Source organism: Pseudochaenichthys georgianus, chromosome 13 (genome assembly GCF_902827115.2).
Source record: "Pseudochaenichthys georgianus chromosome 13, fPseGeo1.2, whole genome shotgun sequence".
In the NCBI taxonomy this organism is placed as follows: Eukaryota; Metazoa; Chordata; class Actinopteri; order Perciformes; family Channichthyidae; genus Pseudochaenichthys; species Pseudochaenichthys georgianus.
Window position 1 is genome coordinate 38,618,336 of NC_047515.1, and position 24,998 is coordinate 38,643,333.

General features: G+C 39.9%; 1 long non-coding RNA gene across 1 annotated transcript; it reads right to left on the reverse strand.

Annotated features, from left to right (window-relative positions):
* Positions 1–1,313: 1,313 nt before the first annotated feature.
* LOC117457201 (uncharacterized) lies at positions 1,314–2,628 on the reverse strand. The gene is made up of 3 exons (XR_004553315.2): positions 2,568–2,628; positions 1,694–1,759; positions 1,314–1,402 (listed from the first exon to the last, which is right to left on the reverse strand). It is a non-coding gene; the product is annotated as an uncharacterized lncRNA (long non-coding RNA).
* Positions 2,629–24,998: the final 22,370 nt, after the last annotated feature.

Consider the following 24,998-nt stretch of genomic DNA (forward strand, 5'->3'; position numbering starts at 1 on the left):
AAGGATGAAACACTTTATTTGTTTCTACATTTAATGAATTCCTAGCAAAATATATAAATTGAAGTATAAACCAGAATAGGAGAAAATAGGAAATTCCTTTACCTAACAATAAGGATATTATGCTTGATTCATGTTGCAATAAGATGGAACCGTGGTGACAGGCGCTGCCTTTGATTAAATACTTGTTAGTCAACTAAAAGTCACAGGATTATGTCAACTATCCAAAATGTAGTGCTTTTTAACTACAAAACATGTCTGAGTATTATTGTTGGCAGAGTTGGGTTCATAATTTCCCTGTTATGAGAAAGACTAATCGCAACAACTTAAAAACATTGTTTGTTGACTTAGAACCTAACAACCAATTATTTGGTCATATAAATTGTAAAATAACCTTTTATTACACCCAGAATAGACCACCCACAACCCAGAAACGTTAACCCCTATCCTCCACTGTTTGAGACAGTGAAGTAGATATGGCATGTTTGAAAGGAATGAGCAACTTTCTCTTTAGTGTTTTTCTTGTAAAAAGCACGTAATTAACTTTTTATTAAAACTTCCAGCTTCTACGAAACATGACAAGTCTACACTATGTTTAGTTAACCAGTCTAAATAAGGTACAACGTTTAATATAGTTTACCAAAGTTACCATAAATGAAGCATGTTACAAGTAGCCCCCACTCCGAATTCTTTCTTAATAGTTGGAAGACCACATCAAACAACTTGTGGGCAAGAACAAATCAATGGTGACAACTTGGGAAATAATGATGGAATAAACCATCTTAGTACTAGTTATATTATTTGTTGAGACAGAACATAGTCAAACCTTATTTATGAAAGACATGATGGCATAACTGTAAATAATCGTCAAAAACACATTTTCTGTTGGCTGAAAGTGACCACGAGAGGGGGGTTGGAAAACACTTTAAATTCCTCATGGATGCATCTCAACATATTAACATTTGGCAGCTACAGTCAAGCTTATGTGACATGCTTGTACAAGAACAAAACTAATTAAATAATTCAAGGAAAACAAGATAATATCAAAACCAAGCCTAGTACACACATTAACACAAGAGGTCTGAGGTTAGGCTGATTATTAAATCCCTACCAATACAACTGCAGGGAATGAAGAAACAAATATTATTTTTAAACTAAAATTGTACCTCAGAAGAAGTTGGCATGTTCTAGTCCTATGTATTCATCTTCCTTTTGAATGCCATGATTCTGTTGTGAATGTAATATGTGATGGCAACCCAGTCCCTGTCTTTCAGAGCTACTGGCTCTGCCTTGAGACAGGAGTCAGTCCTTTTTACCTGGTACTCTGCATCTTGTTATGAAAGGATACAAATGCCGCTCAATAGCCTTCACTTCGTCACCTGTCCACTTGCTTTCATCTTCCCAGCTGTCATAAATGGAAACAAGACACAATGTATTTGAGAAATTGCTCTGTTAAAGTGAAAAATGGGGGATATGATAGAAAAAAATATAGTTTGTAGTTAAATGATAGCATCATCAAATGTGTGTGAATGATGGCCTCTGTGATCAGTGTATGAATGTTAAAAATGTTGGCATACATTTGCTTGTACTGTAAAACACAGTAGTTGTACAACAAACTAGAAATGTCTTTGAGAAATCCAGTTAAGATCAATTCATTTTTCTAATAGAGTAATGTAAATACAAAATGCTTATTTACCTTGCATTCCATTGGAGCACTTTGAGGAAGCTTTGTTGAAGTGAAGTGTTGTGTTCTTCTGTGAATCTGAAAGGATAAATTAGAATATAATGCATGATAAAAGCACATACTGCCATTCCTTCGAAAGCAAGACTTAATAATTGTTTTCACCATAAGTATATTTACATCAAATATTGTGTTATTTGGGTTCCAATATAGAAATAGTTTGAACTGTACAATATCTGCTACCCAAAAATATGAGGACGATCTAACACACACACTCTACACTCGTTGGGTTGTACCATATGGGGACATTCTCTGAAAAACATCATGACTACACAACCTAAAGACGATATCTGCTACCCAAAAATATGAGGACGATGTAACACACACACTCTACACTCGTTGGGTTGTGCCATATGGGGACGTTCTCTGAAACACATCAAGACTACACAACCTACAACACAATGAGGACATGACGACTGAAGTTACATAAAGTCAGTGTTCCTGACTTCTGAGGTGTGCTGTTGTTGTTAAAAAAAACTGAAACCCCATAGTAATAAGTATTGATCTACATCCCTATTAATTAAATCATGTAAACTGATACACATTAGGTTACATTGGAAAATACATTTGCAAAAGGAGAAACAACACAGAATTTAGGGGCAATAAAGATCATTTTCATGTTATAAGAGGTAGATTCTGCCATCAATTGGTAGGGTATATCTTTCTACTATGCTATTTAGAAACAAGTAACAGTTATATTGAGATTCTGCAATTATTAAACGATATATTAATTGTAATGAGGTAAACAGGCATTTTATGTAGGCATTGGACTTGATTGACACATGAATGTACCTTGTATAGAAATAGTCTACAGTACATGTTTAATTACCTGTTGGAGGGATGAGGTGGATCTCTGGCTCGCTTCAGAGTCAGCTAAAGGCTGAGCCGTGATCATGTCACTCTGTTTCTGCAATTTAAAATACAACAATAACGTGTCAGAAATCCATTGACTTTTCACGTAGGGGACACAGATTTTAGTAAAAACAATTCACATGAGGATCTGGGCTTGTAACTCAAGACTCTATAGAAATAGCTTTAACTGTACAATATCTGCTACTCAACAATATGAGGACGATGAAACACACACACTCTACACTCGTTGGGTTGCACCAAATGGGGACGTCCACCAAAACACATCATGACTACACAACCTAAAGACGATATCTACTACCCAACAAGATGAGGATGATGTAACACACACACTCTACACTCGTTGGGTTGTACCATATGGGGACGTCCACCAAAACACATCATGACTACGCAACCTAAAGACGATATCTGCTACCCAACAATATGAGGACGATATAACACACACACTCTACACTCATTGGGTTGTACCATATGGGGACGTTCTCTGAAACACATCAAGACTACACAACCTAAAGACGATATCTACACCCAACAATATGAGGATGATGTAACACACACACTCTACACTCGTTGGGTTGTACCATATGGGGACGGTCTCTGAAACACATCAAGACTACACAACCTAAAACAAAATGAGGACATGACGACTGAAGTTACATAAAGTCAGTGTTCCTGACTTCTGATGTGTGCTGTTGTCGTTACAAAAAACTGAAACCCCATAGTAATAAGTATTGATCTACATCCCTATTAATTAAATCATGTAAACTGATACACATTAGGTTAAATTGGAAAATACATTTGCAAAAGGAGAAACAACACAGAATTTAGGGGCAATAAAGATAATTTTCATGTTATAAGAGGTAGATTCTGCCATCAATTGGTAGGGTATATCTTTCTACTATGCTATTTAGAAACAAGTAACAGATATATTGAGATTCTGCAATTATTAAACGATATATTAATTGTAATGAGGTAAACAGGCATTTTATGTAGGCATTGGACTTGATTGACACATGAATGTACCTTGTATAGAAATAGTCTACAGTACATGTTTAATTACCTGTTGGAGGGATGAGGTGGATCTCTGGCTCGCTTCAGAGTCAGCTAAAGGCTGAGCCGTGATCATGTCACTCTGTTTCTGCAATTTAAAATACAACAATAACGTGTCAGAAATCCATTGACTTTTCATGTAGAGGACACAGATTTTAGTAAAAACAATTCACATGAGGATCTGGGCTTGTAACTCAAGACTCTATAGAAATAGGTTTAACTGTACAATATCTGCTACTCAACAATATGAGGACCATGAAACACACACACTCTACACTCGTTGGGTTGTACCAAATGGGGACGTCCACCAAAACACATCATGACTACACAACCTAAAGACGATATCTACTACCCAACAATATGAGGACGATGTAACACACACACTCTACACTCGTTGGGTTGTACCATATGGGGACGTTCTCTGAAACACATCAAGACTACACAACCTAAAGACGATATCTACACCCAACAATATGAGGACGATGTAACACACACACTCTACACTCGTTGGGTCGTACCATATGGGGACGTCCACCAAAACACATCATGACTATGCAACCTAAAGACGATATCTGCTACCCAACAATATGAGGACGATGTAACACACACACTCTACACTTGTTGGGTTGTACCATATGGGGCAGAGTCCTGCATCGGGTCGGGTACCCGCGGGTACCCGACGGGTGACCCGCAAAAAAGGTGATTCGCGGGTGGTATTTTTCCAAACGCTTTTTTCCGGGTTCGGTTCTGGGTAAAACAAAGATGATGCGGGTCGGGTCGTGGGTGTTGCATAATAAATATATTGAAATAATGATAATTTAGTTTAATGTTTAAATCCTCAGACCTCTCCCCCGCGGGACCGCGCATAATCATAACCTCTGCAGCGCATCAATCTGCTGCTGTGCGCCACATTCGAAATGGCTGAGGTGAAGCTCTCTAGCGGGGAATACAGCATTTTCAATAACACTTCCTCAAGAGCGAAATCCAACGTCTGGAGGCTTTTGGTTCCTAGATGGAGGAAATAACCAACATCCCACGCTTTTTGAGACAAATATGCAACTGCGTGTGTTAATAATTGCACGTTTTCACTGCTCATATATAGGCTATGCGGGTTCGGGTCGGGTTGCGGATCTTGTGCCGACGGGTCGGGTCGGGTTGCGGAACTAATTGGCAATATGTGCGGGTAGCGGGGCGGGTTCGGTATTGCACGTCGCGGGTGTGGGGCGGGAGCGGGTCTTGAAAATCAGACCCGTGCAGGACTCTGATATGGGGACGTTCTCTGAAACACATCAAGACTACCCAACCTAAAACAAAATGAGGACATGACGACTGAAGTTACATAAAGTCAGTGTTCCTGACTTCTGAGGTGTGCTGTTGTCATTACAAAAAACTGAAACCCCATAGTAATAAGTATTGATCTACATCCCTATTAATTAAATCATGTAAACTGATACACATTAGGTTAAATTGGAAAATACATTTGCAAAAGGAGAAACAACACAGAATTTAGGGACAATAAAGATAATTTTCATGTTATAAGAGGTAGATTCTGCCATCAATTGGTAGGGTATATCTTTCTACTATGCTATTTAGAAACAAGTAACAGTTATATTGAGATTCTGCAATTATTAAACGATATATTAATTGTAATGAGGTAAACAGGCATTTTATGTAGGCATTGGACTTGATTGACACATGAATGTACCTTGTATAGAAATAGTCTACAGTACATGTTTAATTACCTGTTGGAGGGATGAGGTGGATCTCTGGCTCGCTTCAGAGTCAGCTAAAGGCTGAGCCGTGATCATGTCACTCAGTTTCTGCAATTTAAAATACAACAATAACGTGTCAGAAATCCATTGACTTTTCATGTAGGGGACACAGATTTTAGTAAAAACAATTCACATGAGGATCTGGGCTTGTAACTCAAGACTCTATAGAAATAGTTTGAACTGTACAATATCTGCTACTCAACAATATGAGGATGATGTAACTCACCATTTGTTCCTCAATTAGCAAACATCTACATGGAAGAATGACAAAAGGTCAACAAGAACAAATACAAAATACATTAAAACAAATTCAAATGTATTTGTATCAATTATGTTTTATAAAATGGTATTATTTATTCTTTAATTATAACTTACTAACTCATGTTCTCACTAATGCACAATCCCATTAGCTTGATAAGTTAAATTTTCAGTGCAAACCCTGGGCAACTGCAGTTAGAATTGTGTAACTTCTAGTTACTTTAACACCTCAACAAATAATGTTACAAGAGCACAGACAAAGCGTCTTCAAAGGTAAATACTGTTATAAAATTACTAAAACACGGTAAGCTCCACAAATAACATGACTTACTAGGTCTACTGATTATCTATGAATTTGGTGTTGAATTGGAAACCACTGTTACAATTCACATTTTAAAATAATATCTTGTGCTTCAGTAACAACATCTTAGAAAAAGTAATGAATTACCTCAATTTAGTGTGCAATCCTTCCAGTTCTGTTGAGAGAATCTTCCATGTGGCAGGGGTCCTTTGCATGCAGTTAGCTACGTTAAGCTAATAAGCTAACATTAGCTCATCTGGCTATTCGATGTAAATAAAAGTAATGATGGAATAACTAGTTCCCTAGATTAGAAGGCAGGTGACTAAAATCAGCAGTAATTAATTGTTGATGATTTTAGTTGTTTCTGAGTCCATGGAAATAGATGTATATTGCATAGGGCCAGGACTTTAACGCGTTAATTATGATCAATTAATTACACAAAAATTAACGCGTTAAAAAAATTAACGCATTTTAATCGCACTTTAATCGCACTTATTTTTGCACAGCGGAACGTTTCTCACTGGATGAGTTTCAGGCGTACCGATTATACTGGAGCACCAACTAACGTTCATGACTTCAGCATGGGACTTCAAACAACAACAAACCACGGTGAACAATAGTCAAACATGAACGAACAAGCTGATGAGACCGCTTTGGTCGGCCCCGTGGATGGGACATTTTGTTTTAAAAAACGGACGGGTGGAAGCGTCGATAAGAGCACCGCATATCACCGCAGCACATCAAGCCTAAAGTATCACCTAAATGCAAAGCATGTAGCAGCTAGCATGTAGCAGCTAGCGTGGACGTTAGCCCGACTCCGAGTGCAAGGAACCACACCCTGACCCAACCCACACTCAACCAGACGACTGGTTTCAGGGCCAGGATAAGTCAGTCCACGTCTGAGAAAATAACCAACTCCCTGGCTCACTGGATTGCACTCGACTGTAGACCACTTGGAGTAAAATCCATGTGAAAATTGCTTCTCACTGTTCTCAGGTCAAATATGTATGTTTGATTAAAAATGCGATTAATTTTGATTAATTAATTACAAAGCCTCTAATTAATTAGATTATTTTAATTTTAATCGAGTCCCGGCTCTAATATTGCAGTAATACTAAAACCAGCTTAAAACGTTGGAGTGTGTTTGAACCTGACAAATATGAGATATATGAGGACCTTTTGAGTCATGTGACTAAAGTGTGTGAAAAGTGTGTTAAGTTCCAGAAGTGACCACTAGTTGGCGTATTCATAGATGAGCAAAATCCATAAACACACTCACACACTTCATGTCATGAAATTGTGATATTTTAGGATGTTGAAGATATTTGGTGGAGGGGCATTTGGGGGAGTTTAAAACACTGTAGTGAGTTCAGAAAAATGAGGACGCCAAAAATGTCCTCATTTTTCCGAGTGTCCTGATAGTGAAGGTGTGTTATCATAAAATTGTCCTTATTTGTCATGAAAACAAGTGCACACACACACACACACACGCACGCACACACACACACACACACACACACACACACACACACACACACACACACACACACACACACACACACACACACACACACACACACACACACACACACACACACACACACACACACAATACATACATACAGTATGGTGGCTTGAACTAGTGGGGGAAATGGCACTGTTTGTCTGTAGCCAATGCCTTGAATGTCACGATTATCATATCACATTTCTATGTCTAGGTTTGGGTGTTTTGCTGTTCTCTCTGTCATGTTTTCCTCTGGGTTATTGTCTGGTCCTTCTCCCTGTGTGTTTCCTCCTGTCATTAGTTTCCCTGGTGTGTCTAGTTATCTGATTGTGTTCACCTGTGGCCCTCGTGTTTCTCCTCCCCTGCCCGGCTGTTTCTCGTCTCGTGATTACCCCTCCCTGTATTTAGTCTTGTCTCCTCCTGTGTTCAGTGTGGGTGCTTCTTTTGGTTGTGACCTAGTTCACCGTAGAGTGTTTTGTCTGTCCAAGTATAATTAAGTCCTTGAAATAAAGGTGTTATCAAGTGCTATCTGCATTTGGGTCCTACCTGCTTCACTCTGCGTATCAGAAAAATACAGGGAGGGGTAATCACAAGACGAGAAACAGCCGGGCAGGGGAGGAGAAACACGAGGGCCACAGGTGAACACAATCAGACAACTAGACACACCAGGGAAACTAACGACAAGAGGAAACACACAGGGAAAAGGACCAGGCAATAACTCAGAGGAAAACATGACAGAGAGAACAGCAAAACACCCAAACCTATAGAGATGTGACATGACATGATAATCGTGACATTGAACCTCGGCAAAAAAAGCACATTAGAAAGTCAAGGTAAACAATGCGTGTCACACTCGCCCACACAAGTCAATATATATGCATATTCATTCTCACAACGCGTCAGACACAAGAACATATACATTAATTTACATCAGAATCCCGAAAGTTTACATTTTTAAATTTTGTATAATATTTAATTTTCATAATGGGACACAGGGTTCGGTCCGGATCCGGTCCTTGGTCCAGAGTTTGAGAAGCCCTGGGGTAGAGGCTGATCTGGGCAATAAAAGAGCTGTACAATAAAATCTAATTAAAAAATGTATTAAATAGCAATCCATAGAAACACATACCTACACACAAATACAATAATAAAAAAATGTGCACGGTGTATTAAATTGTCACTTCCTAAAGCCAAGGAAGTGTTTTTAATGTTCTTGTTTTCATTCTAATACATCTGACTGTGGTAATTACATCCATGTATTTTAAATTGCAGTGGTTTTTGCATCTATGTTGTTGCTTGTAAACCGATTCTACATTTTAATACTGTTACATATGTATTGTTAGATTATACTTGATTCAACTCTATTGTCTTTGCACCTAGTACAAGACAATGCATATTGCATCCATGCAATCAGAAAGTGCAACGAGTAAAAAAGGTGCAGGTGATGATACATTACACTTATGTGCGTTGGAATATATGCAGGCTGTGGCATAATATATGGTTGCATAAGAATGAACAGAAACGGGTAGAAATATTGCTGGAAGGTCATATTGACATAAGCTGCAGGGTTTAAGGCTTTTTAAATATTTTCACTATCATTTGAGATTAATTTGGAATTAAACTTGGGAAAAAATTGTGATCACAAATAACCATAAGGTTAAACAAATGTTGTTTCAATTCCACCATTGTTAAAGGTCACCTATTATACACGTGTCCCCTCTGCGTTACGATATTGTGAAAGCTTCAGGAAAAAAGATTCTCTCTCTTTCTGTCCTGATCCATTTCTATAAAAACCTGTCTGAAAACGAGTTGATCAGATTTTGGCCACTTTATGATGTCATAACGATTTTTTGGCTTGTGACACCATTAGCCAATCACCAACCAAGGTAACCCCCCCCCCCCCTCCCCCACACCTTATCACCTGAATCTCCTCTAGAGCACAATTGAGTTCTTTGTCACCAAATGTCTCTCAGAGGGGCGTGGGGAGGGGCTCCTTACTTTCATCTAAAGTAACAGACGGAGAATCAGCACTTTCGAAACAGGGCTGAAACAGAGGGGATTATGGGTAATGCTGCAATGATATGTTTGGTGTTTGGAGCCAAACACTTCAGAGACATGTTCTGTATATATCTGAGAGCTGTAATATATGAATGAAAAACAGTATAATAGGTGACCTTTAATGAAAAGTGTCATTGTCACTGTTGTCCACGTTCATAAAGCTTGCATAAAAAACCCACCATGAAGACACAGAGGAATGTTTCTAGATGGTCCGCTGTACAGAACATTGTAGGGTACCCGCAGACACACATCAATATCACCCGCTGGCTCATCATAATTATGTCGTCCAGTATAAGAGACTTAGTGATAAGTCCCTCTCACTACGTCCTGATGAGTTATCCTTCAAATATGTTCTAAAGCCCATAACGTATTTCACGGCGTTTAAGGAATAGGGGTTAGAAAAATACATATTGTATATTATGATTGTTTTAATAATTCGACCGCAACCTGAGAGTCTCTCTATTTTGGCAGCCATTTCTTTCCCTTCTCATGTCTGTGTTGTCCTCACTGTGGCTGAACCTCCTACCTAGATCTCAGAGTCCAGAGAGAGAGAGTCTGAGCAGAGACTTTGATGTATTTGACAACTCAGTAATTAGAGCTTAAATGCATCTGATCTGAGACTCCATTATAAGGACATGTTGGGTCATGTTTGTTGATATCATTCAGCTACTGATGATTAATGGAGAGTATGCAGCCAGCATTTGAAATTCCAAAGGTTCAATCTTAGAGTGTATAGAGAATTATCGATGTCTAATCCCCTCTTAATCGAGCTCACTTTAAGGGACTTTTAGGATGACTCCCCATTTCAACTAATCATCACTTTCTTTCTTTTATGGCGTTTCCTATTCTCCCTCGATATTTATCTTCGGTTGAAACGACTCGCACGTAACACATCTGATTTATGACAGCCTGGCTCTCTTTGCTAACTCTCTTTCCAGCGCTGCCTTTGTCTTGTTTTGTCTATCTCCTTGTATAAACAGGCTTTCATCCTCTGGTTCTGTGTGTGGTTTCATAAAGGGACGTTTAGGGAGTTATTTTAATTTCCTGCCGGACAATATGAACCATTTTTGTGCCGCAATTCCATCTTTATAATTACAGTACAATCACACCAAAAAGAATCAATGTTGGTGCAAACAAGGCAAGCGAGGAAGGGTTTCAGAAAATTGTATAGGTTTTGAAGTCGATATATTTATTTCACAAACAACCGCATGTTCTGCAGCTTATATTTGATGCCACATATTTTAACGTTAGTGAAATAGAGTGTTGTTCAATTAAATGCAACACGTGTGTAAAACGGCCTCAAGCTAATGAAGACCACTCATTAAAAAAACATGATCTTAAGCCGTAACATGTTGCCATGGTTTAAAATAGTCATACTGCATGCTGATTAATACAGTGAAGTAATAATATATGCTGTGTGCACTTTTATAGAAGGCTTCTTCTAGAGCCAGTGTGAGCAAATGGAGAGTATCATTATTTAATAGCTCAGTGAGGGCATGAAAAACCTGAATAAAAAAAGTTTGCCTAATTACCAAAATCATTTTTTTTTTCTTTCTGACTTTTCCGGCATCAATGACTCGGTTCTTGCGGCGACTCAATTAATGCGTCATTTGTGATTCATTAGTCAAGGTTTGGTTCATTTGCAATATATGTAGCGTTTTAGCTCAACAAGTTTGAATATACAGTTGATCAGAGAGGACATATGCTAATGTTCTGGTTAATGTTGTTGTTGTTGTTGTTGTTGTTGTTGTTGTTGTAATGTCTCTACTGTGACATGTTTCATTGCTTTAATGTTAAAATGATCTGTTCATGTATCACGTAAACATTTTTGGAGCGCTAGCCAATAGAAGCGCGAGTGTTACTGTACGCTGCAAATAAACAAAGGAGTCCAATGGAAGCGTTCTAGGCAGACCATTTACATGCATAAACAAATACATTACACACTACAGCATAACACTAATAGAACGGGAAAACCCCAAAGGAATAACACAACCTCCTGAAGATATGCTAAGCCTATATTTCAGTTTGAAACTCTGAATATGGAACGGTCAGCAACACGTTATAATAATGCCAATAGAGCAGATTTGAAATAGTGCAACCTTCATAACCTTGAAAGCCCTGGCTTTAGGTTCAACGTACCTTTCTAACGCACTAATCTTGACTCTGGTTTGTTTGACGTTGTAATGCTGATGTGTTTGTTTGTGTCACGTAGTTAGGCTCCGGCTATAAGTCATTTCTGTCTGGGATCTTATCTCATGCATCATAGCTGCTCCACCATGTCAGCAGAATCATAATGCAGTCTGTCAGCCACTGTCAGCACAGGTTTCAATATGTGACACATTGATATACATACGAATACTATAATACCCAAACTCCCCTTGCCTCTTTTTGTAACATTGTAAAGAAGAATAGTGTTTTGACAGTTGGGAAAATCTTTTTCATAATTCTCTGTCGTCAACCTAACCTAACATAATGGTAGAAATACTTGTAATATGTCAAATAAGTTACCTTTTTGTTTAAAATAAGAGGCTAAAAGAAGACATTGTGAGTCATGGGGAAGTGAGACAAGAAAGCAAGCAACACAGGAAAGGCTAAGACATTATATTCACTGTTAATCCAAAGCCAGCGTTTTATATTTTATGCAGTGTTGTCCACTACAGTGTTGACAATGTTAAATATATGCAGGCCCATGTTTTATCAAGTTTTGAAACAGAACATTTCATCATTGCTGATGCTGCAAAGGCCACACATAATGTAGAAGAGCACACAGAGTAGTGCCATTCGCCCTCTTTAATGAACTGGATGAACTCTCTCCCCACCAGTGAATTTGCATCTGTAAAATAATCCTAACTCATGTGTGAGCATCAAGGCAAGGTAAGTTTATTTATATAGCACTTTTCAACACAAGGCAATTCAAAGTGCTTTACAAAAAATTAAAGACATTAAGAAAATGTCAAAAGAATACTGTGAGCAAGGAAGACATGAGAGACTTTGATCTAAAGGATGAAGGCATATCCCAGGACATTATGTGAGATAATACATTGTGCACTTCTAAGGAACCTGGCCCCTAAGATGTTATTTTTTATTTGTGTCATAGGAGTTCATTAATACAAAAATATTAATAAAATTAATAAAGTGCAAAACAATTGTTTCAAAGCTTACTGCACTTCGAGAACCTACTGTTCATTACATGTATCGTGGTCTGTATGTGAGCATTTTGACCTGTTATTGCTATATTTTCTCCTTTAAAAAGCAGACATCAGTGGACACTGCCAGAATACTTTTTCAGATGTGAGAACGGTGAACCATTGTTGGCCAGGGTTCTCAGCAGGAAAGCAATGGACTGTCTTCTACCGGTCCATCTTCGTTCCTATTATCACCTATGGTTATGTCGGGGGCACGAAAATTGCGAAATCAAGCGTCCAAAACTTTTTTCATTCACTTCTTTGAGAAGTGAATGGTCTTTGAGTCATGTCCAGGGCACAGCCCCACCTAGTGGCAGCAGAAATTATTACAAATAATGATTACAACAAAATGCAAAAAATAAATAAAAGAAGATATCAAATATATTTTAAGATCATGTTTAATCATCTGATTCGTCTGTACATTGCTGTTTTAGTCTGTGTTCTTCTAATTAGTGTATACAGTGTGTGCCTATTGAGCTGTTTAGAGCCATGTGGGACAAAACCCGATCCTGCCCCTCCCTCTTACTGTCTAAGTGAACGGTGACTGTAAAAACGACACTGTGCATGCTCAGAGTATTGTCCTATTTAATGTGTGTGGCAACAAAATAATGACCATAGGGGCATAGAGCTGCCATCCCCACCATACGTCATCTCACATAATTCAGAGCTGATTGGCTGTAAGTACGTGTGCCGCGAAAAGTGTGGTGTGTGAAGAGGAGAGGAGAGAGACACGTCCTAAAACCAGGAAGTAAGCTGCGCATGGCTTCCCTCCAAAAAAAGCAATGAGATTTCTCCATAGGATTTTAGAAAATAGCTTAAAATAAGGTCTGTGGGAAACGTACCTGTTAGATAAATGCATGTTTTGTTCAGCCGGATAATATCCACATGTCTACCCTACTTTTATCATTTTCGAATCATAAATCTATCGATTAGATTAGATTTATGATAGACTTTTGAAACTACAAGAAGATAAGGAGGACTTTTACAAAAAAGTAAGAGATTTTTGTCCAGAAGGATAGGCACATGGACTTCATCTTCAAGACAAGGTAAGACCGCCATTTTATTGAAAATGGGATCTTACTAAGAGAGAACAATTCAATATTTAAATGTTACATTTCATTTCTTGGGTATCCTTTTGTTGAACTGTCTGTTTAAAATTAATCGAAGCATCAGACTAAAAAAGCTTTTGAAAATAATGTTATATTTTGATTTAGGTCAAAATATAATATTTGTAAACCTGAAGAGTCAGTGCCAGTGCCTCAGCAGCCATGAACCTCACTGCAGAAGCTTGTATATAGACATCTAAGTTTTTTGTGCCCCACCACTTTTGTACATATAGAAACGCCACTGGGACCAGGTGAAGGCATTATAACTCCACGTTGGCCATGGGGCGCCTTGGAAACCTCAAGTCACAGCTGGTTGATGAGGGCAGAGAAAGGGACGTGTGGGGCCCTCTGCTGGAACTGCTTCCTCCCCGTTGGGTATAGAGAATACCTGTTCTCAAACGTATGTTTTATTGTGAAAGCTGAACATAAAGCAACTGGTTTGCAAAGATCCTATGTCTATGCATGGATGAAAGCAGGATAAAGAACCGATAAAGCACACTTTCTGAACCTTGACTAGCCCTCATATAAGGTAAATTGGGCATATAACAGATCATTATCCTAATCACTAAAAGCTATGGGGTTATAGTTGTACAAGAGAAGCATCCTCCAAAATGTCTCTAACTAATACCAAGGCATTGAAAAAAAGTCACAGGCTCCTAAGCAACTCACACACGCGTTACAATACAGAGATGTAACTGCTTATCATCTTAGAATAAACCAAAGGACACGAGAACAAACATGACTACCAATTAGGTCTTTAACTCCTTCACTTTTTCTCACGTCTGCATGTTTTTCTTTTGTTAATCTGTTAAGCCCTGAGCCTGTTTTTCAGGTCTCAGGCTCAAAAATGACATTCCCAGAACAAATCACTACATCTTCACTTCTAAAAGGGGTAAATTAATCATCTTTTTCTCAAAGCAATGATACACCTCTGAGTTGGATGTAGAAAAGTCAGAATCAATATAGATGTTTTTATTTGAAAGTAAATTCAGATTGAACATAGTAAAACAATTTTAATTATAGTGTCCGTCCAAACAAACCCATTACTTATAATGAAAACCACCTTTGAATGATGGGATAGTAGACTAAAAGCTTTAGGAATCCAAACTATAACATATAATAAGTAACCTGTATCAAGATTGCTGCAAAACAAGTTAAATGTGACCTTTTGAGAGAGGTTTAGAAAAAAAACACCTCTGGGGTCATTTGGGTGGATTTGGCATATCTCTGGAACCCATTGGTCGATTTTGGTGATTGACACCACTTTTGGACCGTTGGAGCCAATAGAATCGAGGGGAAGTTCCTAAAATCCATCTAAACATTACCATTGAGTATTGAGAGTGATGCGCACGCAGTTTGCCCAAACCGAAAGCTATGTTACACTGCATATGAAAACTAGGTTTATTGCCATAAATGTTATGATGGATTATCAGTAATCATTTCGAAGTGACACAGAGACATTGGATTAACCTTCAGCAGCGTTTCTTTGCGTTTGATTGCCATTGAACACAACTTTTGATCAGAAAACAGCAAAGGGAAGACGTATTTGCCGTTTTGGCCCCGTAAAGTGAAGTTGTGTGTTGTCTTTCCTGGCTTTGCTGCCGTGAGTTCTGGTCGCACAGTGATTATACTTATACCATTGGAATCTGTGGAATCTCAGCTTTCGTATGACATTTAGTTTGTGCAGATTGCATGAAGTATCGATATTGCTAACGTGAGTTATGTGATAAATGTGTTAGCACTCTTTCGCTTAGTGCTAGTTAAGACTATAGATGCCAGAAACTGACCATGATCAACATCGAAAATCGGACAGCCCTGGCAAAGCCCCCCGGGGGAGAGTAAAAAAAGGGGTGCTGTTAACGTCAGTCCGCCAACCGGCTGCGGAGGGAGACTCCCCCCTTCACTGGAGAACTGCGCTAAAACAGCTGATCACAACATTCACACTGTGGTCACGAAGTACTCTACACTTGCATTTGACTTCATTTGCACTTGTCAGTTTGAAGTAGTTCCACGAGGAACACTTCTTTCCTTTGTTCATCTTTAGTTGTTTTCTCACTCCAATAAATCAATCGCACGTGTGACAGAGAGGGGGGGGGGAGCGGGGTCGGTGTGTCAGTTGTGTTTGTTAAAAAGTGTTTTGTAAATATCATTTCCAAGGTTACATTCACAGCTAATTTTGTATTACATTTATTGAAACCAAGATATTATTCCTTGGCACATTTCTAGGCAATTATTGTGGAATAACTTACTGGAGATCCCTTAGGACAGGGGTCGGCAACAGGCGGACCGCGGTCCGGATCCGGACCCAGACGCCGACCTATACGGACCCGGAGCTATAATCAATACATTAATAGGGGATTTTTCGGCTCCTCCCGCTTTTTTAACGCTGATTTTGGTGACTTGTGTAATTCGTGGAGAACCGAAGAGTTTTCGTTTTGGGGGGGGGGGGGGGGGGGGGGGGAGACCGTCCGTCAGTCTGACTGACGGACAACTTCTCACTTCAAAAAAGAAGAAGAAATCTAGACCGCAAAAATAATTAAACAAGCGAGTACCTGTTTTTCCTGGCCAAGGACAGGTTCCATGAACACAACACGAGCGTAACGTGTCTTCACGTGGTATAGAGAGGCGAAGTCACGCCCATCTACTTCCGGCCCATGGGACCCCGGAAGCGAAAAATTAACATTGAATTCAATGGAGAGAGAAAACGTATCGTTTGATCCCGTTTGAATTGTGCCACGAACTACACATATGATGTTTGTCAATCTTAAACAATAAGTTCCATGTCAAAAAAGTAACATTTTGTCGTAAAACTGTTGAAATATAAGACTATGAAAAATACGCGACTACAAAGACTACAAATCCCAAATCCCATTCTGGCTCGCGTAAGTGATGTCACAGGCGATAATGCTCCAAGTGGTTGCGACTCGTAATTAAAGCGAAGAAGAAAATCTCATAACTGATTATTCCCTCCAATAAATAAGAGATTGCTAAAAATAAATTCACTTTTACAAGATGCCTGTATGCTTTGTACCAGGTTGTAATCACATAAGTGATCATACTTATAGATCATAGCTCGTTCTATCCCTTCCCGTCTGATGAAAGGACCAGGAGTCGTTGGACCAAACATATCAGGTAATACACATGTTGTGCATGGAACACAGTCAAGCTAGCTACATAGCTAGTAGCGAGCACGTTAGTTAGCATCACATTACTTAGTCTTGTCATTTGTATTAGCCTTAACATGAAGTGAACCCAAATGTTAAACAGTAAGAGTAGTCATGATGCTAAGTATTTTGTGAAACATTTGAAGAGGTGCTAAAGGGGCGGGAGGTAGGCTAACGGCAGATTAGCATCTGCGATCTTTTCTACTTAATGCTATCTGCTCAAATGGTTAACATTGAACATTAAAAGATCAGGCAGTTCAGGGAGAGTCGAAGGAAGGAAGGCAGGCAGGCAGCTTTGCATGACATTTATTTATTTATAGAAGGACCATGCATACAAAAACATTAATCTCAGCAAAGAGAAGAGATGCAAAATGCCAGATTATAGCTAATCGCTAATTTCCATCTGTGGTCCATTCTTCTGGACGTGTTTCATTGTGATGATAGTGAGTCAATCTGTTTGTTGGAAAGACAGTAGTTGAGTGATTACTGAGAGAACATTATTAAAAGAGATAATTCTTTAAAGTGTTGTTACTGACCTTTTTCTCTTTTATTTTCTTTACCTCACCTGTAACTGCTGAGACCCTGAGGAACATGCACACTGGACTGACCTGCTCTGGCAACCTGATTTCAACTGTACGTAATAGTATTTGGTTATGGTATATTATTTATATACATCAAAGGCACAATGCACCCCCCAGAGACATACATGTATTGAGTGTGATATTGTGCATAGGTCAAGTGAAATCATCTTTACATACTAGAAAACTGTAGGAGTGGCAACTTGTTTTGAAATTGAATTTTTAATATCCGATAATGAAGTTGATCTGTTTTCTTTATTCTTCTCTCTTCCCAGCTCCATCCATCACCGTGCTCTGTTCCTGCAGGTCCTGCTTGCTAATCAATGCTTTATTTTTTTACACAATTACAAACAAAGTCAATGTATTGTATGACATGAAGTTGTGCTTCATTCGGAGTCAATAATAAATTCATTCTGCCTTCAACTGCACAATGATTGTGGACTGCACCGACATCCATGTAGCTGCCCCCCCAGTAAGATGAACCAAGCAAAGAGGGTCACCATCATGCCCAAGGACATCCAGCTGGCGCGCTGCATCCGGAGAGAGGGCTTAGACTGACCTGAGACCAGCACACCCAAACACAACGGCTCTTTTAAGAGCCACCTACAGTTTCAAAGAGTTGCAATCCTACGTTATCATAATTATTAAACTGGTTCATGTGTCACTTAGTTTACTGAACCGTGATGAATGAAAGAAATTAGTGAGGTAGTGGTTTAAAGAAGTTACAAAGACATTAATATATGAGTAACAGGTCAGTGTAAACACCAGCTTCTGTCAATTATGGATCACTCAAACTATTTATATAAAAATATGTAATAAAGTTCTAAAACAAGTATTCGGTATATTCCTTGATAGCTTTTGGAGAAGGTTGTTTTTAAGTTTACTAAAATCTATCGTTTCAACTGTTTCACTTTATAAAAAGGAACAGGTGAGTAGAGCATCATTGAGTTTCTTATTCTGTCAGTAAATTATCCAAATGAAATGTTTATCATTATTTTATTCAACCCTAAACAAATTGATTGTACCTTTTTAATAATGACCGTACAGAGGTTAAGTTAAATTAACTTCAGAAAATCAAATCTGTTCTGAGAAAAAACTAATAAATGTTTAAAGATAGGAACTTGCCATCCCACTAAAAAACAGTCCGTAGAGATTTAAAGGCGTAGTTGTAGTTCAGTCCAATGTTTCATTTGGATTCATTTCTCCAACAGTCAACTATTTTCATAAAGAATATATATATTTTTCAAAGTCAACTTTATTGTCAATCTTACTCAGTTTGTGTTTATAGACAGAGATCAAAAATACTTTTAAATCAAATAAAATTATACAATTTACAGATATGTATACAAATATATATATATATATATCCTATATAATGATGGTGGACACTTCACCTCCAGCAGGGCAGATGGCTGCACAAGTCCATCGTGGGATGCTCCCAAAACACCGACTCACTCACAAAGAGACCAGCCTCGAACACTGTCTCCTGATAGGCCTGCACAAAAGCCTTCACCCCTTCGGCCTCGTTTACAACCCCCCAGTTGACAGCCATGACTCCGTCCAAGTTGTACCCCCCGAGCACCCTCTTCATGAGGGACTCGCATGGAGTGGATGAAAGTCCCGACCGCAGCACAGCACCAAACTTGCTGGCTGTCAACCTGCCCCGCCTGTGTAACTGCCACTTTGTCCACTGTCCTCCGGTGGCTGTCTGGATGGCAGCTTGCTGGTCTCTGCTCAGTCGCATTGAGGCAAGAATTGCCTCAAGCCCCCGACCCCCATGCCCCTTCACCAGCTCCGGCACGGTGACAATGGCCTGATGTTGAGGCCGCGGCTCTGGCTCAGGTGACAAAAGCCATGCCATGCCACACTGTGCGCCCCTCAGTGCAGACCTGAACCAGTCTACATCCTGAGTGGCGATGTCTCTGGCCAGTGGGTTGTATGTCTCCTCTCACTGTTGGTAGAGTTGAGACACCGGCTGGACTACTTTGGAAGTGCCAGGCTTCCTCCACTGGCACTCAACATCTGTGGAGCGATCTGCCACATGGCACATATTGCCAATGCTGCAGCGTGGCTGCATTTGTACATCCCCCGTGCACAATCACAGACAGCGCTCTGCATCGCGCCATCGTCTCCCATGCAGATCTGTACAAATAAAGTAAGTACCATGTTTGTTAGCATGCTATAATAGATTGAATGAGCAATAATACAAGGATGGTCCGGATCTGGGGGTGGGAGGGGTTATTTTTCCATAGTTTTGTCTGATTGTTGTTATTGTTTGTTTTTTCTGTATTTTTTGTAATGTGTGTTGTACTGGTTGTGATTGTACATTGTATTTTTCTAAATGTGTATGAATAGATTTTTGAAAAACATTTGATCAACAATAAAAAAGGATTTGGTCAGGATCTAGACTCAGTGTGTAGTTTATTAATTAATCAATGCTCTCTACATTAGGAAAACACATACCAGTGTACCCGAGGGAGTCACACACAGCTGTGCCTGGATAACCAAACAAATTGACAAGATAACCAAAACCCTTGACTCTACACACAGCAAATAAACTCAAATGACACACCGAGATCACACATACAGTATAGTTGATATAAAACTGTCCGCTTCAATCTGAAGAGCAACTAAAACAAAACACGGGAGTTTACCTTGTTCTTGTGAACACTAATGTTATCCACAGCATACACACAGACCACGAAGTTCTAAAGGAGAACACTAGTTACTGAAACAAAACACGTTAGTGTACCTTGTTAGCTAATGTTAGCTAGCTGACATTAACGTTACACATTGCACTCATATTACTCACCAACATCTTGTAAAGCCGGTCCCGCTGCTCTTACAGAACCGACTAACTCCCCTTTCGTGTATGTACAGCTCTCAATGTGTCCAGACTTGTAGTCACCTCGTTTTATACTTTTATTCTCATTCTGAAAGAAACAGGTGAAATTTGCTAACGTGACGGCCATTTTTGTGATGGTGACGCGTATTGTGCGAGACCAAGAGACCTGTAGTTCACTCAGCGGTTTCACACAAAAAAAATTGTAACTTCACAGTTTTACGACACATTTTAATTTTTTTGACTTGCAAAATATTCTTTTAAATTGACAAACATCATATGTGTCATTCATGGCACAATTCAAACGGGATCAAAAGATAACCTTTCTCTCTCCATTGACTTCAATGTATAATTTTACGCTTCCGGGGTCCCATGGAGGCTCCCGGAAAGGGAGGGACTTCGCCTCTCTATATGTCTCGTCTGAAAGGAGTGCTGACAGAGAGCACCGGAACGCCGCTCCAGCCCTTAACATATTGCAATACCCATAAAGAGCCGTACACATGCCGCAGTGTTTGCGTGGCTGTGTCTTTAGTTGTAAGCACAGTGGCGATCTGTTGTTATTAGCATCTGGTTAGCTAGCTATGCTAACGAATTTAAAGCGCTTTTCTACAACCAGGTGGAAGAGCTCTCTCCTGAGAGGCTCAAATAACCTCAGCTCAGTGAGGTTAAGGTACACCTTGATATGATCAATAGAGTTATTAATGAGACTAAATGAAAAACAGGTATAAAATACTATATGACAGTAACAAAAAAGTTGTTAAAAATAACAAGAATAGAGTTTAAAAGGGGAGTGATTTGTAAAATATCCAAAAAGAAAAATATGCTTACAGTTCTGTTTCATATGGGTGTTGAGAGATGTATCCATAGATCTCTTAATGTTGCTCTCAAAGTGTACCAGATTGATGCTTTTAACTTCAATATTTAAAAAAAAAAAAAATCTTCCCGGGGGAGCATGCCCCCGGACCCCCCTAGAGGAGGTTAGGTCCCCCCCACTTAAATCATGTTCACATGGATAGGATACTAAATACATTTGCACACATCTTGTGTCCATATCTTTCTGTTTTGGTGGTCATGCCACACCGTGCACATGCATGCATGCATGCGTGAGTCATGGGGAGATATCTGGATTGGTTGCTTTTTCTTTTGTACGGCCCTCAGAGGATGTTGTAAAAATTGAAAGGAAAAGGGTTCCCACCCCTGCTGTAAATAATAATAAAACCCCTTGATTTATAACTTAACATCTCTGTCTCCTATTGATCTGAGTACATTATAAAGAATAGCCAGTTAATTGAAGCATTATAGCACAGGCCTTTGTCAGATGGTATATTACGCTGTTTTTTTTCTGCTTCGAATAGTTCTCTCTTTTTTCACCATACATGTGTTTGCATCATGTTGTGAGGTGGGGGTTTTTACAACCCAACTCCTCACCGCGTGTTGTTTTGACGAGTCCTGCTTGAAATCATAACAGGGAAGGAATTAGAAGACACCAGGATACCAGTTAAACAATAATCCGTTTTAATTAAACAAAGTAGTATAATGCAATACGATATAATATAATACATTACTTATACAATTCAAAGAGTCATATAAGCAATGTGTGGAGTACTCCCACCCTTATTCACGCCCTGCGGACATCCTATCGTCTTGACAGCGCATGAAGAGAGGACTAACCACCAGAAAAACATTTCCCTAGTGTAAAGAAGGGGTGGCGTTTCATTGGGGAGATACCAAAACGCTATCTCACAGGGAAATCAGCGTCTGGCAGCTTTGAAAGCCACAGGTGTTGGGAAGGCACCCCATTAAAACTCAAGGAAAAAGTCCCTCCCCATTTGTAAAACTTATCGATGCTTTAACCCAGAAAACATTATCAGGGATAATCTTTACACTCCAAACAGAAATCACCCTTAATTCTGCATCTTCCTTCTTCACAAATAGCTTAAAACACTCTTTTGATAAACAGGTAAAAAGTCAAAGAAAAAACTATTGTGCTCATCTATTTCTAACAAAAAAAGGGAACATTGTTTCAGAAATCTATAAAAAAACCTCTCTATATTGGAGAGGAAAAATGTACCTTTTGTTCCTTCAACTATTAACACACAGGAATGTATAAACTCACACATACTTATTCAAGATACATAGATTTCCTTAAAACCTGGCCTGCCAGAGATCTCAAACAGAATTTCCTCTCCCCTGGCCCACTCACCCTGTGCTGCATACCTCGACCTCCCCCACTGCAATAAAACTCATTTTTTACAGCCCTTTGTCTCTCGCCATTTTAGTCCTCACATTTATGAAAGGATCAAAACAGAGAAATCACTATAAAACACAAACACAGGTATTGCTTGAACAGTATTCACTTAACTGCTACTATTTGATAATTACCAGGGAACTCAACAGACCTCTTTTAGTGTCTGGAAATTGCAACAAGACTTTCTGCCCTTTTACATGTATCACAGTTCTTTGGTACAATATCTCACATCAATTTCCACAATTCCCTCTTTTGCACTCTTAAAAAAAGAGTGCAACTTACACAAGGCACTTGAACCATAACTATTGTCGCTCCTCTCCACTGTGTTCATCTCTCAACATTATATTTAGAGCCCTTTAAACATTTAGAAACAGCCCTTCATAGCAATTTCTTATAGCAGAAGGAGAGGGAGACCAAAACATGTCAAAAAGCTGAGTCCCCATACTCGTCCTCTCCCTCCGAGACATAGGCCAACAGAGGCATTTGATACGGGGGGGAGAAGCATCTTTTCCTTCAATGGTGGAACTGATTAGTCTGACACATAATGAGCGGATGCACGGCACACAACAACACCCACAGGTTAGTCTTTGTCCATGGATATAACTTTAATGGTTTCATCAGACCCCTCTGAGGGCAGGATGGGCTGGTTACACGCAGCACATTTAGGCGCCAGGACCCTGTGGTAGTCTTTCAGACAGTAGATTTTATTCTCAGTGTCTACAGTGAAGGGCACTCCGTCCAGGCTCTCGTTGCAGATGACGCAGCGGAAACAACCGGGGCGGTACAACTTCCCCAGGGCCTGCCGGCCTGCATGTCCATGATCAGATGTCCACCTGTGTTGCACTTGTCTGCAGACTGCTGGAACCCAGAGTACAGAAAGTCCTCTTCAAGAACAAAAAACCCTTCCTGCGTCATAGTAGAACGCCTTCCCTCTCAGCCTTCGACTACAGGCGCTGCAGGTGAAGCAGCTGTCATGGTAGAGGCTGCCCATAGCTTGGCAGGCCTGGCTGGCTCCATACACCGTCTTGTTGCACTTAACACACACTCCTGTTTCAGCGGAGAGTGGAGTCCCCTGTGCCGTCCTGGCTTGCCGTGTCTTTGTCCCCTCTGATCCGCTGACGGCGGCTTCTGGGCTGCCTGCTAGAGAGATGTCTTCCTTCTCCTCCGGCTTGCTGATGGCGGCTTCCGAGTCGATGCTGAATAGATGTCCTCCCGATCTTCCTTCTCCGGTCCGATGATGATGTCTCCTGGGACGACTGCTGGATGGATGTCCTCGAGGTCCTTCTCCTCCAATCCGCTGATGACAGCATCCGAGTCGACCTCCATGACGAGAGCCAGATCTGTCCTGATGTCGTCTAGGGTCCTCGCAGGTGTTTTCCCCGCCGCACACTGGCTCCAGTGTGGTACCAGTTGTCCCCCTTTCCTTGTAGGCGGACGGCATGGGATGTCCTCTGGGTCACTCGGTCGGGGCCGGAGAGCCTGGGGTTGACAGTCAGCCTCCTGCGTCTCGGGTCCCCCTTTCGGCGTCAGCAACCTGTGTGGAGAAATCTGATACAAATCCTTCAAGCCTACGCTCCGGGCTCTGGGGCCCTCGGCTGTTTGACCCACCAGTGCGTGGCAACTTGGAGCCTGTTGGTGGGGTGTCTTAGACAACAGACGTGTGTGCACAGGTTTTCTAAATTAATTGTGCTGCTTCAGAATCTTGGACTGTGCCCACTAAATAAGAACCCCAACATCTTTAGGTAAACTAAATAACATATTTCAATAGCTCTGCATTTCTGACAAGCATCTGTGTTTATTTTTAAATGAAATCCTTGAGATCCCATTAAAAATCTAAATATGATTTGAACTGCTAATGTTTCTGGTAAAGAAACACACTAATGTTATGGATTCAAAAACAACCAAAATCACGATACTAACAAAGTGAATGGCTTCCTGGTGATACTGCTTCTACCCGTCAGTGCTTAGATATTATCCCACTGAAAAAATGAATACAGAATTCCAACAAACTGTCATCAAATGTCTTTCTATTATAAATGTAGATGAAATGTATATCCCCATAATGACCTAAACAATAAAGTCTATGGCTTTTACTTCTTTACCAGGCTAGTTACATGATGTTGTCTGTTGAAACATTACTCACAGGTCAGCTCCCAGCATTCCATTCTGGACTTACATCTCTCCCAGCAGCCCCTTGGCCACTGATTCTCTATCTGTGTTACCTGCTATAACTCAATCAATATTAGAGACATGTCAACATTCATCAAACAGTGTGTTATCCCCAAATATGGAGCAGGTCAATTCTAAAACTGTCAATCAATGGT